The sequence below is a fragment of the Narcine bancroftii genome, unplaced genomic scaffold, assembly GCF_036971445.1.
Source record: "Narcine bancroftii isolate sNarBan1 unplaced genomic scaffold, sNarBan1.hap1 Scaffold_245, whole genome shotgun sequence".
NCBI lineage: Eukaryota > Metazoa > Chordata > Chondrichthyes > Torpediniformes > Narcinidae > Narcine > Narcine bancroftii.
In genome coordinates this window covers 205,125-217,671 of record NW_027211980.1, presented here as the reverse complement: position 1 = coordinate 217,671, position 12,547 = coordinate 205,125, and the positions used below count along the sequence as shown (strand labels likewise).

Below are 12,547 nucleotides of genomic sequence, written 5' to 3'. Positions count from 1 at the left end.
GCGCGACTTGTGGCTTTGCTGAGTGGCCCGTCAGTCGGCACGTGCGTATCAGCCGCACATGCGCAAACCCAACTCCAAGTCGCGAATCCACCGCGCATGCGCCAACCAGACTTCCAAAACTTCTTCTTGCCCCTCCCCCGCCCCTTCCCGCTGCCAGTTACCCCACGGCCTCCGGCCTCGCCCTGTCGGCGCCATCAGGCCTCGCACCGACGCCTCGGCTCCACCCAAACATCCCGCCGGTACCGGCCACTCCCGGGTGGGGCCCAGCTGGCTGCTCGTCGCCCGTTTTCCCTGGACCGCGCGGCTGAGGAAGGTTCCGGCGCCTCCGCCAACTTCCTCCCATTCGCGCCCGCGGCGACGCGACGGACCCCGAGCAGACGACGTCGCCGCCAACGTCCCGCCTCCTCACAGCAAGAGCCAATCAGCCCGCGAACCCACCCATCAATCCAACCCGACCCCAGCGTCTCCTCCAATAGCGGCCTCACCGAATCAACCCTTGACTCGCTCAAATACTTGTCCTGGTGAATGTCCATTGCTGCTGGGTTTTGGGGTCCTTTGGGATCATAACATGATAGTCTGACGACGTACATGGACTTCCTTCCCACTCCATCCATTTTGGACCCCCACATGAAGAGGGAAACTGCTCCAGCCAGGGCAGAGGTGTGTGAGATGGGCCTGGTGGGAGATGGGGGTTTGGAGATGGGCCTGGTAGGTGACAGGGGACAGTATTGGGGATGAACCCAGAGGATGGAGACCACCCCCGGAGCTCCGGTTCACCAATGGGTCACTCACCTTGGCCCACGGTCGTGCGTTGATCTGCGGGAATGTGAATTAGATGCAGTTGAGGTTCATCTCCCGGGTCTGCTCCCTGGTTGAGGTCCCCAACACCTGTTGGGACAGAAACCACTTTCACCACTGGCTCGGGGTGGAACAACAGGAGGGTGACAAGGGGAGGGGATGCAATGTATGCGTACCAGGTCAGGGACATGGGACGAGCCCAAGAACTGGAGTGGTGGTGAAGGCTGAAATCTTAGGGGCATTTAAAAGGCTCACCAAGTGTCACAATTTCCCAATAACCGATCGGCTGCTTAGACTTTAAGAAATGTCTTCAATGAAAATTAAATATCCTTGGAATTCTCTACCCTATTGAATGTGACTGTGCACCTGGCTGGAGGTATTTGGACATACTATATAAACCTTGCTAAGTGCCAGTGCAGGTTGGAAACGTTCGACTTCCTTGGGGGTCAAATCAACAGGCACGGAACTAAATCCTGCTTGAAAAGGTAGAGGATGTTCAGTGCTTCCCCAAACCCCGCATAATGAAGGGGCTGCAAGAATTCACTGGTACCATTAATTTTTATCACCGATTCATACCGGTAGTGGCCCAGATCATTCGGAGAAAGGTAAAGACATTACCTGGGACAATGAGGATTTGGAGGCGTTCCAGAAGGCCAAGGACGCACTGGCCAACACAACCCTTGTGGTACACGCCAGGCCAGAGACACCCACCACTCTCACAGTAGATGCTTCCAGCACAGCAGTAGGGGGTGCACTGGAGCAATTCATCGAAGGGGAATGGCAGCCTCTGTCCTTCTTTAGCAGACACCTCTGGCCACCTGAACTCAAATACAGTGCCTTTGACTGAGAGCAATTGGTGCTGTACCTGGCAGTCAGGCACTTAAAGTATTTTTGGAAGGTAAACAATTCAGTGTCTTCATGGACTAGAAGCCATTAACTTTTGCCTTCCATAAAGTGTTGGACCTGTGGTTGGCCAAGCAGCAGCGACTCCTCTCATATGAGTCTGAGTTCACTACAGACATTCAACACATCGTGGGTGACGCACTGCCCCACCCCCGCAATCAAGTCTGACCAGGCCCTGTCCCAGTGAATAGACTACTTAGCCCTCGGCAGGGGACAGCAGTACGACCCTGAGATCCTTGCAAGCAAGACAGCAGTGTCCAGGCTCAGGCTGGAGGATGTTAACATCGACCCTGGTAAGTAGACGCTCCTCTGAGACATTCCAATGGCAAACCCCACCTCATCCTGCCGACAGCATGGAGATGGCAGTTTTATGATGAGGTGCACAACCTGACGCACCCGGCCATCAGTACTGTCAAAATGGTGGTCAATAGGTTTGTCTTGCTGAGCCTTCAGAAACAGGTTGTCAGTGGGCCAAGGCCTGTACACTTTGCCAGATGACCAAAATGCAGACATACATGAAGGCACCACCCCAGACATTCGAGCCAGCACCACATAGGTTCAGCCACATCTACAATGACATTGTAGGGTCACTACCGGCCTCCCAAGGGATGAGTTACCTTCTCAGCATAATTACCTGCTCCATGAGGTTCCCCGAGGCCGTCCAGCTGGTTGACACAACCACTTGTGTCCTCCATTAAATTGGAAGCAGTAATAAATATAAAGGAAAGTTTGATAATAAATAGTCTCCCTTGCAGTTGGGGTACAATGTATTTCTTAAGATCAGAGGAATCCTGGAGCCAAGACAAAGTGATCCTGTGTTTCCCAAAGATTTGATTGAGTTGTTGGGGTAGTTGAAAGTGGAAGGGCCGAAAGGTCTCCTGCTCCTTCCACTGCCTTTGTTTTCTGTCTTGCGATGCAGATTGGGTTCACCTGTGTGTTCGCTCGATCGCTCGCTGATTGGTTGATTCAGTTTTGCGAGCCAATGGGCTGATTCGGTGAGACCGCTATTTGATTGGACGCTGAAGTCGGGGTGGATTGATGGGCGGATTCGCGGGCTGATTGGCTCGTGCTGTGGGGAGGCGGGACGTTTGCGGCGGCATCGTCTGCTCAGGGTCCGTCGCGTCCCCGCTGGCCCAACGGGAAAAGTTGGCGGCGGCGCCGGGATCCACAGCCGCATGGTCCAGGGAAAACGGGCTACCAGCAGCCCGCTGGGCCATACCCGGGAGCGGCCGGTACCGGCGGGGTGTTTGGGTGAAGCCGAGGCGTCGGTGCGAGGCCTAATGGCGTCGGCTGGGCGAGGCTGGAGGCCGCGGGGTTACTTGCAGCGGGAGGGGGCGCGGGAACGTGATTGGCAAGTCTAGTTGGCGCATGCGTGGTGAGTTCGCGCATATCTTGCAGATACGCATGTGCCGATTGAGGGCCACGAAGCGAACTGTTTGCGCAAGGGCCAACTGACGTCTGGCGCATGCGTACAGAAATTAAGATGGCTGACCCAGCCAATGGACCCTGAGTCACAAAGTCAATCCGTACATTTTGGGTCTTTTGTGCCCTGTGTCTCTGTTCTCGTTTGTCAAATCATTTGATTTTAAAAATAGGCTCTAAGACTTCAGGGGTCCTCACACGCGGTCAGAACCCCGACTTGCGACCATCGTGGGCACCCTCCCAGGACGCGACCATTGTGGTACTACGGTCGCAGGTCGGTGAGGACCTGTCGGGGTCATTGGGTCGCTTTGGAAGAGATGGAAAACCAATTCGTTTTTCTTTGCTTCCCAATGCTCATAGAATGTGTCTGATTCCATCCGTTTTTCCTGTTGTTGTATCACATTCTTCATAAAGTTAGATGTTATTTTTTAAAGTTGTGTCACTTGAACAATAATGCTCCAATCCTTCTGATCTTGACAAACCATGTGTCTAAAATGTAATTTTTCTCAGTTACTTGTCCAAATGCCTTGAAAAATATAGGGACTTTGGTGTTATTTTGGCCACATTTCGAGTGTTTTCTGCAATTCTAGTTGCTGCATGACAAAAGGAGTTTATCGGGGGTTGCTTGGGTTAGAGCATTGGCTCTGAGGAGAGGATAGTTTGGATAGTTTTCTCTGGAGCATTGGAAGCTGAGTGATGACCTGGTTGAAATTTATCCAATTATTGTAGTCCTGGAGAAGGTAGATTTCTTATTTCCACACCCCCCCCCACCCCCGTGGGAGATGTAAAAATACTTTGATGCCTATATTGAACATGAGAGGGGAAAAGGAGAGAAGTGAGGCAGGTTTTTGCACAGTGTGGTGGGGGTCTGGCCCACGCTGCCAGGATAGTGGTGAAATCGCCACGATTTAAGAGGCATTTGGTTGGGCACATGAACAAGAGGGAATGGGTGATGTGTAAAGAAATTCCTCCTCATCTCGGTCCTAAATGGTTTGCCTATTATCCTCAAACCATGGCCCCGGGTTCTGGATTTTCCCATCCTTGGAAACATCCCATCTGCATCCATTCTGTTCAGTCCTGCCAGAATTTTATATGTCTCTATGAGATCCACTCTCAATCTTCTAAACTCCAGGGAGTACAATCCCAATTTGCACAATCTTTCCTCATAAGTCATTCCTGCCATTCCAGGTATCAGCCTGGTGAATCGCCTCTGCACTCCCTCCATTGCAAGAATGGAGGGATATGAAGGAGGACGGGTCCAGTTTTTATTTTGCTTGGAATTGATAGGTCAGCACAACATCGAGGTCCAAAGGGCATAACTGTTCGACATTAACCTGCTGGTCTTTTAGCACATGGAGATGTGGGTGAGGGAACGCTGCCCACCGGCCTATTCCAGGTTGCTGAGAGATGCACTGAGGCTTTGTGCAGCCAACACGAGGGCACTGTCGGGAAGGACTCTAATCCTCCGGGTCTTGAGGGGCGGAGACTAAGGGGAACCCCTTCAACCACAGAGTGCAGGGAGTAACCACAAGGTGTCAAAGTGGTGGAATGATGCTAAAGAGAGAACGTGTGCAGTGAAGGGAGTATAGGCATGCAACACGAGGATGAGAAAAGACATGGAACAGTTGTCCTCTTGGTCAATAATTTTAGAATAAAATTAATTTTGGGGTGAAAAAGAGAAAAGCCCGAACTCAGTCAACTTTGTTTCATGAGATACATTCTCCAATCCAGGAAAGCTCCTCTGTACCCGTTCAAATTTAACCCGAGGAAACTGTGTTCATGGTGGAAACCTCTGCAAACACACAACCGGACCTACGCACAGAGAGACAAATGATACACGTGCAGTCCCTCCCAAAAAAGAAATAAATTCTGTTTAATCAATAGCAGAGTCATGGAGTCTTTGAGCCGGTCATCCATCATTCTCCATCCCCACTGCTCGCAGGAAAAATCTGTTTCTGGGCCTGGTGCTACTGGCTCCGATATTCCTCGACCTCTTTCCTGACGAGAAGAGCTGCCAGATGCTGTGGGCAGGTGGAAGGGATCCTCGACGACGTTGACAATGAACCCGGTTTATCCCATTGATATTTGGGGTGGGTGGGTTGGGGGGGAGAGAGTCCCCATGATCCTATCTGCCACCCACAAAAAAATATTTTAAAAAAATATTTATAAACTTAAAACCACAACAAATTCACACAATTAATAATAATGCTCTTCTAATGTGTGGCATCTATAAAAGAAAGAATAAAGAAACCACCCCCCACCCCCTTCCCCAATATCCTACCCCCTCCCCCTTCTCTCCTCAACAGAAGTGTCTGTTACTTTAAAGTAAATTGAATAAACGGATGCCTTCAGGTGAAAGGGAGTGTCAGGGTTTCATGTAAATTTCCACACCCACCCTTGGTAAATATGGGCTCCATTTTATTCTGACATATCAAGTTGGAGTGGCCTGTTAACCGAGACACGAGCCACTACACTAGAGAGCTGACAAACACACTGACAGCGCAGACCCCGTTGGGGCCAATGCCCTTCATCCCAGGGGATAACCCACATGGTGGGAAACAATGAGCAACGGGAGGATCGCCTTCCAACCCGAGGCTGGAGTTGCCTGTTCAAGCAACTTATCTTCCATTTCCACTTCTTGGGTGCATGTCATTCTTTCCAGAGTTTGCGGGAGCGCGCCTACTAGAGTGGTGACCTCAGCAGGACCCAGCCCTTCAGTTGGACGTGAAGATCACGGTCAAGGCGGCTCTTCAGATGGTTTGGTTGAAGCTGTCAACATTCTGGATGTCGCAGCCACACGTGGGTTTCAGAAAACAGGCCGAGGACCAGTTCACCTCCAAGAGATCACCGCTGATGACACCCATTACTCCTCCATGATGATCTTGCTCATCAGGACATGGCAGCAAGGCTCATCGACTTCCGACATCAGCCTCCCGAGCAAGGCAAATAGGATGCCCTCAAGGAGCTCTTAACCCGCACCTTCAGGCCACACCTTCATCCTCCACCTCATTCTGTTCCTGCTCTCACTGTCGCATGGTCCAGACAGTCATCCCAACATGACTCCCTTTGTGCATTTCTTTTCAGCTCTCACCAAACGCCCTGGACCCACTTTTCAGGAACCCTTCCCTCTTCCTATCTATTTCATTGCTATCTCCATGTACCACAACCTCTGGCCCACTTTAGGATGTCTTGGACACCAGCAGCAACACCCTAGACACTGGCACCAGGGAGGCACCACCTGGAAAAGGTCCAGAGTCCTAGTCCAACAGTCCTTTTCCTGAGAATCCAGGCAGCAGAGAAATATCAATGGTTGCTCAAAGCAAAATCCTCATTGCGGTGCCCACCAACAAGTTGAGGCACAAAGTTTTGTGGGTGTTTTGGGTTACTGGTGCCAACATATTCCCCATCTCACCCTGCCCCTCCATCTGTGGCCCAGAAAAAACAACTCTACGTTTCATTGATGACCTGAACAACAAACGGCTTAATGGCAAAACACGGTTGAACACCACTGCCACTGACCACAAGCACCCCCCAACCCCTCAAGACTGGAAGACCCTTTGAATGACGTCTCTGCCATGAAGACAATGGCCTAGTGGAGACTCGAGCAAAAGAGGCAAGGTCGCCGAGTCCCACATAGCTTCTGGTTCAATTGCTTTCTGGAAGCTGCCTCCCACGACTCCCCATTTGAGTGTCAGATGCTCGCCTGCTCACCACAGAGAACCAGATGGCAGCAGAGACAGTCACACTCCAGGCACACCTCACCATCATATGATGGGTTAAATCTGCGAATGCCACTCACAGCAGACTGAAGAAGTGGTACAAGGCAGACCGCACAGAGGCCGGGGCAAAGGGCTGAGCCACTTGCAAGAACAGATCATTCCTGCCCGAAAGTGACAGCCTCCCACCTGAATGACCCAGAGAAGAGCCTGGCACCATGGCCTGGGACAAACCATTCAACACCCTCGATGCTGGACACCAGGAAAAAGCTTGGTTTACTGACGGCTCCGGCTGGTGGAGGTGCGGAAAACAGCGGTGTATGGTGGCAGCGCTCCAGCCCACCACAGATAAAGTACTGACACAAGAGGATGTAATGGAGGGGAGAGCCAACTGTCCAAGTAGCAGCTGTGGCACTGATCTGAAAAGGGACAACCAGGCGGGCCCAGGAGCCTCTTTTCCAATCAGTGCCACAGGATTTCTGGGCTGGGTCGGCGGCAGGAGACAGGGAGGAAGATCCATGGCTGCCTGCTCTGAGGACAACAGCACTGGCAGATCTTCTGAGAGGTGGAACAACAAAAGAATAGTCAGGGTCCACCACGTGGATGGACACACCTCCAGGAAAACCGCTGAAGCTGACGTGATGCCTCTGTGGACTGAGCTGCTCAAATATGCTCTGCCACTATTTTCCCCAAGAAGAGTGACCCCGGAGCCTTGGCAGCATTGGTGCATCATAAATGTGGGCATATGGGGGCACTATGATGGACAGAGGATCTGGGGGTCTCATGATGTTGCAAGAACTGTGATGGCCAAATGCCCTATTTGTCAGCAAGTAAAACCAAGGGCCGCATTCGCCGGGGTTCGGGTGCTGGCCAAGTCTGATAAATTGACTATATCAGGCCTCTCCCCTGCCAAAAAAAGTGATATGTTCTCATGATGTTCAGCACATACTCGGATGTCCTGCCAGCGGGCCGACCAAGCACCATTTAAGCGTGCTCCATATGTGGAATACCCTAACGGGTAACGTCCGATAGGTAGTACCAAGTATTTGCGGCCACCTGCATATCCCCTACCACCCACAGGCATCCAAGATGAATGAGTGAATGAATGACCTGTTCAAGGTATCGTATGTGACAAGTTCGGCATCGTCTGGAAAGAGTAGTTCATGGACAAGTTGCTCTTGTGTCTTGCTGTGAGCTTGCAGGCGTCTCAGATTGAAGAGACTGCCGTCCGTGCAGTACCGGATGTAAACAGCGTCTTCATTGTTGAGGTCTTTCATGGCTTGGTTTAGCATCATGCTGAAGAAGATTGAAAAGAGGGTTAGTGCGAGAACGCAGCCTTGCTTCACGCCATTGTTAACGGAGAAGTGTTCAGAGAGCTCATTGCTGATTCTGACCCGACCTTGTTGGTTTTCGTGCAGTTGGATAACCATGTTGAGGAATGATGCCGCTTTAGTTGCCCATTCAGAGCCAGCTCTTCAGCGCTTGATGTCCTGTTTTGCGGAAACTGCCAAAATGTTTGGCCTGGAAGTCAGCCTGAAGAAAACTGAGGTCCTCCATCAGCCAGCTCCCCACCATGACTACCACATCTCCATCGGGCACACAAAACTCAAAACGGTCAACCAGTTTACCTATCTTGGCTGCACCATTTCATCGGATGCAAGGATCGACAACGAGATAGACAACAGACTCGCCAAGGCAAATAACACCTTTGGAAGACTACACAAAAGAGTCTGGAAAAACAACAAACTGAAAAACCTCACAAAGATTAGCGTATAGAGAGCCGTTGTCATACCCACACTCCTGTTCGGCTCTGAATCATGGGTCCTCTACCGGCATCACCTACGGCTCCTAGGACGCTTTCACCAGTGTTGTCTCCGCTCCATCCTCAACATTCATTGGAGTGACTTCATCCTTAACATCGAAGTACTCGAGATGGCAGAGGCCGACAGCATCGAATCCATTCTGCTGAAGATCCAACTGCGCTGGGTAGGTCACGTCTCCAGAATGGAGGACCATCGCCTTCCCAAGATCATGTTATATGGTGAGCTCTCCACTGGCCACCGTTACAGAGGTGCACCAAAGAAGAGGTACAAGGACTGCCTAAAGAAATCTCTTGGTGCCTGCCATATTGACCACCGCCAGTGGGCTGATATCGCCTCAAACCGTGCATCTTGGTGCCTCACAGTTCGGCGGGCAGCAACCTCCTTTGAAGAAGACCAGAGCCCACCTCACTGACAAAAGACAAAGGAGGAAAAACCCAACACCCAACCCCAACCAACCAATTTTCCCCTGCAACCACTGCAACCGTGTCTGCCTGTCCCGCATCGGACTTGTCAGCCACAAACGAGCCTGCAGCTGACATGGACATTTACCCCTCCATAAATCTTCGTCTGTGAAGCCAAGCCAAAGAGAGAGAAAGATGTGACAAGTTGATTGTCAAGTCTTCTATCCACGAGTGGTTGCAAGTGTATCGATTAACCCGGCGAGTTTCTCTCTGTGTGTGTCTTTAACTCCTCATGCGACTGCACTACATGTGTCAATAAAAGACAACTGTGTTCAAATTCGTCACCCTTGGGACTCCTTGAATCAGTTTCACACACATAATAATTGGTGCAGTGAGCAGGGTCCTTCGAGCTCCGACTGAACACAGCTGCAGTGGAGATGCTTTGGATCGGGGCAGGAAATCAAGTGCAGGCAGGGAGAACAAGATCTGCGTGTCTACTGACGAGAGTGCAGGGTTGGGGAGCTTGGCAAGCATGCTGGCGGACCACGGCAAACTGGTAGACTGGTCCAAGCTCCTGGATCCACATCTTTAGAAAATAGGTCACCACGTGTTGTCCCACTTCAAGAAGTCGGGGTTCCCAAAATCTAAGGGGAACCAGAGGGTGCCTTTTGGCTGCCAGTATTTCTCCTGAGAAACCAATGTGAGATCATAGAAAGGAAAGATTTAGAGAGGGCCCAGGAAAATAAGGAGATAAAGGTGGTCCAGCAGTGCTGCTGTGCACTGCAGGAGGCAGCGCAGACTCCCCCAACCTGAGCCACTGATGTCGAGATGAGAGGGACAGAGGTAGTCAACAGGCATGCCAATCAAGGTGAGACACCCCCTCCCCCACACCCCCAGTGAGTGAGTTTGTACTGGCCATGGAGCGATTAGCCGCGGCCATTTGCCAGGATCCAGACATTAAAGGTTTCAGTATAGGCCAGGAAGAGCATGAAATCAATTTATTTGCAGAAGTTGTTCTGATAAATCTGACAGACCTGACACACTCATTGCCCAAGTTGTGCTCCACCCTGGAGGACTATGGGGAGATCTCTGGGTATAAGTTCTTTTGGGATATGTGCAAAATCATGTCACTTAGGAAGGGGGATTAGAGCCAATGTCAAGAAAATAGTCAACAAATGTGGAGGCAAAATGGAATCAAATATCTAGGAGTTAGAATAGATAACAACGAGTAATTTAGACCAGATGAATTATTCTCCCCTTGCTTGGGGAAATTGAGGAGGATTTAAATGGTTGGATGTCCCTGCCCATTACACTAGTGGTGTCACAGAGAGGGGAGGTGTCACAGAGGGGGGAGATGATGACACAGAGGGGGTGATGATGTCACTGCATGGGGCAGCCATAGCTGAGTCGTGCCATGGCACAGCAACACGAGAAAGATGACTCTCCTGGAAGGGGATTCTGGCCTGCATGTCGGAGTAGGACACTGTCTCATCTCAGAGACCCTCTGATCAACAGGGTTGTGTTTGGAAGCACCCTGCGCCCATGGGTGAGATAAAGAGCCTGTTACAGGCTCCCCTACTGGGACAGACCCTCCTCTGGCACCATCCTTCACCCAGAGTGGGCGGAGAGAATGGAGGCTGCATTTAATCCCCTCTCCCCATCCTGAGTGCAGGGCACTTTATGAGGCAGCTGGAGGGGACTGGGGAGGGGAGAACAATGGCATGTGAGGGGATACAGGGATGGGGTCTGTAGGAGTGGAGGGGAGAACGAAGGAACGGGGTTGCACCACAGGCTAATGTCAAGGGAGATTGGATCAGAGGTAGGGGACATAGGGTTGAGCTGGGGGGATGGGGTGCGAGGGGATGGAAGGCACTGGGGAAACCATGGGGGTGGTGTTGGGTGGGGGATGAGAGTGTGGTAGAGGAATTGGGGAAGGGGAGAGTGTGAGGTGTCTGAGAATAAAAGTTGCGAGGGGGATGGAAGGTAGACCTTTCAACAGAAATGGGACAGAGCTCCCCCTCCACCTGGAATGGGATCTGTCCACTGAGAGACAGGACCACACCTCTACCCGCGCCCCCCCCCCCCCCCCCCCGGGTTATAAGATCCCTTCCACCCTTGCATACACCCCCACACCCCCCCAACCGGGATAGGATTCTTTCCCCCAGTGGACCTGGATCAAGGTGCTAGAAAGTGTTTCTGCTGCGGCGGACCTAGCAGAGTTGACCGGTGAAGAGTGAGGCTCTCTCCGCACCACCTGCTCCCTCAGGCGATGAGATCTCGCTTGCATCATGGAAGATCACGGTGTTGCTGAGCTTCTGGGAATGTGGAGGGCTTCTGCTAAACCCGTGGTGGGGTTCAGAGTGGTTCATCTCCCCGGGATGTGCTGAAGGTCAAGGATGTCCCGATCCTCTCATGGAGGGAGGGTTGTAGACAAAGTGAACGTCTGCGGAACTGGCCTCAGTCTGAGGAGAGTGATCAAAGAGGGACCTGGGATGGCAATATTTCTACTTAGAGGCTGGAACGAACCACCAGAGGATCAATTCTGACATTTAGGTGACCCTTAGAAGGGAGTTAGAGGGAGGGGTAGAGACTAACTTGTACAGCAAGGCTGGGTTGGGATAAATGACCTGTTGTGTACCCTCTGGGTGTGTAAATGCTGCTGCTTCTGCCCCAGAGGACATGGCAATAAGGTCACAACAGAGGTGGCCACACCGGGTCATGGACCCAACGTCCCCAAGGTGGTGTCCTGCACAGATGTTAAAATCATCGACAATGGATCTTTCGGTGTGGTGTACCAGGCAAGGCTGGTGGACTCCGGAGAGCTGACTGCCATCAAGAAGATCTTGCAGGATAAGAGATTCAAGGTGAGGGGGAGGAGCAGTTGTGTGGAAATTGAACACCCTGATATTTAACTTTAGGCCTACATCACGTTCACAGGCCCTTGCGACACATGAGCCCGTTTCACACAATTACACCCAATTGACAAACAACACCCCAAACACATTTTTGAAGGGTGGGTGGAAAGAGGAGCATCTGACAGAGACCAAGGCAGCCATGGGGTTTGGAAACAGAGAAAGTCACACAAACCAACAACAGTCCCCCCATCCCCTCACACAACCCCCCACCCCCCCCCCCCCCACACACACGCACACACACACACACACACACACACCTGGCAAATATCAGAGATTTTCTGCAAATTCATTGTTTAGTAGAAGCTGGGAAAACAATCATAAAAACTGAAATGATACTTCATTGAACCCCCTGACGAGTCCCCACTCCAGCGACACGAAAAGTCCCCCCCACTGACTCTCGAAAAGTCCCCCACTTCGGCCTCCCTAGGAGTTCCCCACCTCTGACCTCTTGACGAATCTCCTCCCCGCCTCCCCCCTCAACTTGGACAAGTCGCCCCTCAGGGCCCCGACCCATCGCCCAGCCTTGCTGATGTTCCTCTCTCGCCATAGAACCGCAAACTGCATATCGT

General features: G+C 51.7%; 1 long non-coding RNA gene across 1 annotated transcript in view; it reads right to left on the bottom strand.

The window, feature by feature from the left end:
* LOC138750734 (uncharacterized) overlaps positions 1–885 on the bottom strand; it is a 43,429-nt gene extending 42,544 nt beyond the window's left edge. Inside the window, exon 1 of the long non-coding RNA XR_011349481.1 lies at positions 793–885. This is a non-coding gene — a long non-coding RNA (uncharacterized lncRNA). The remainder of the gene's footprint in view (positions 1–792) is intronic.
* Positions 886–12,547: the final 11,662 nt, after the last annotated feature.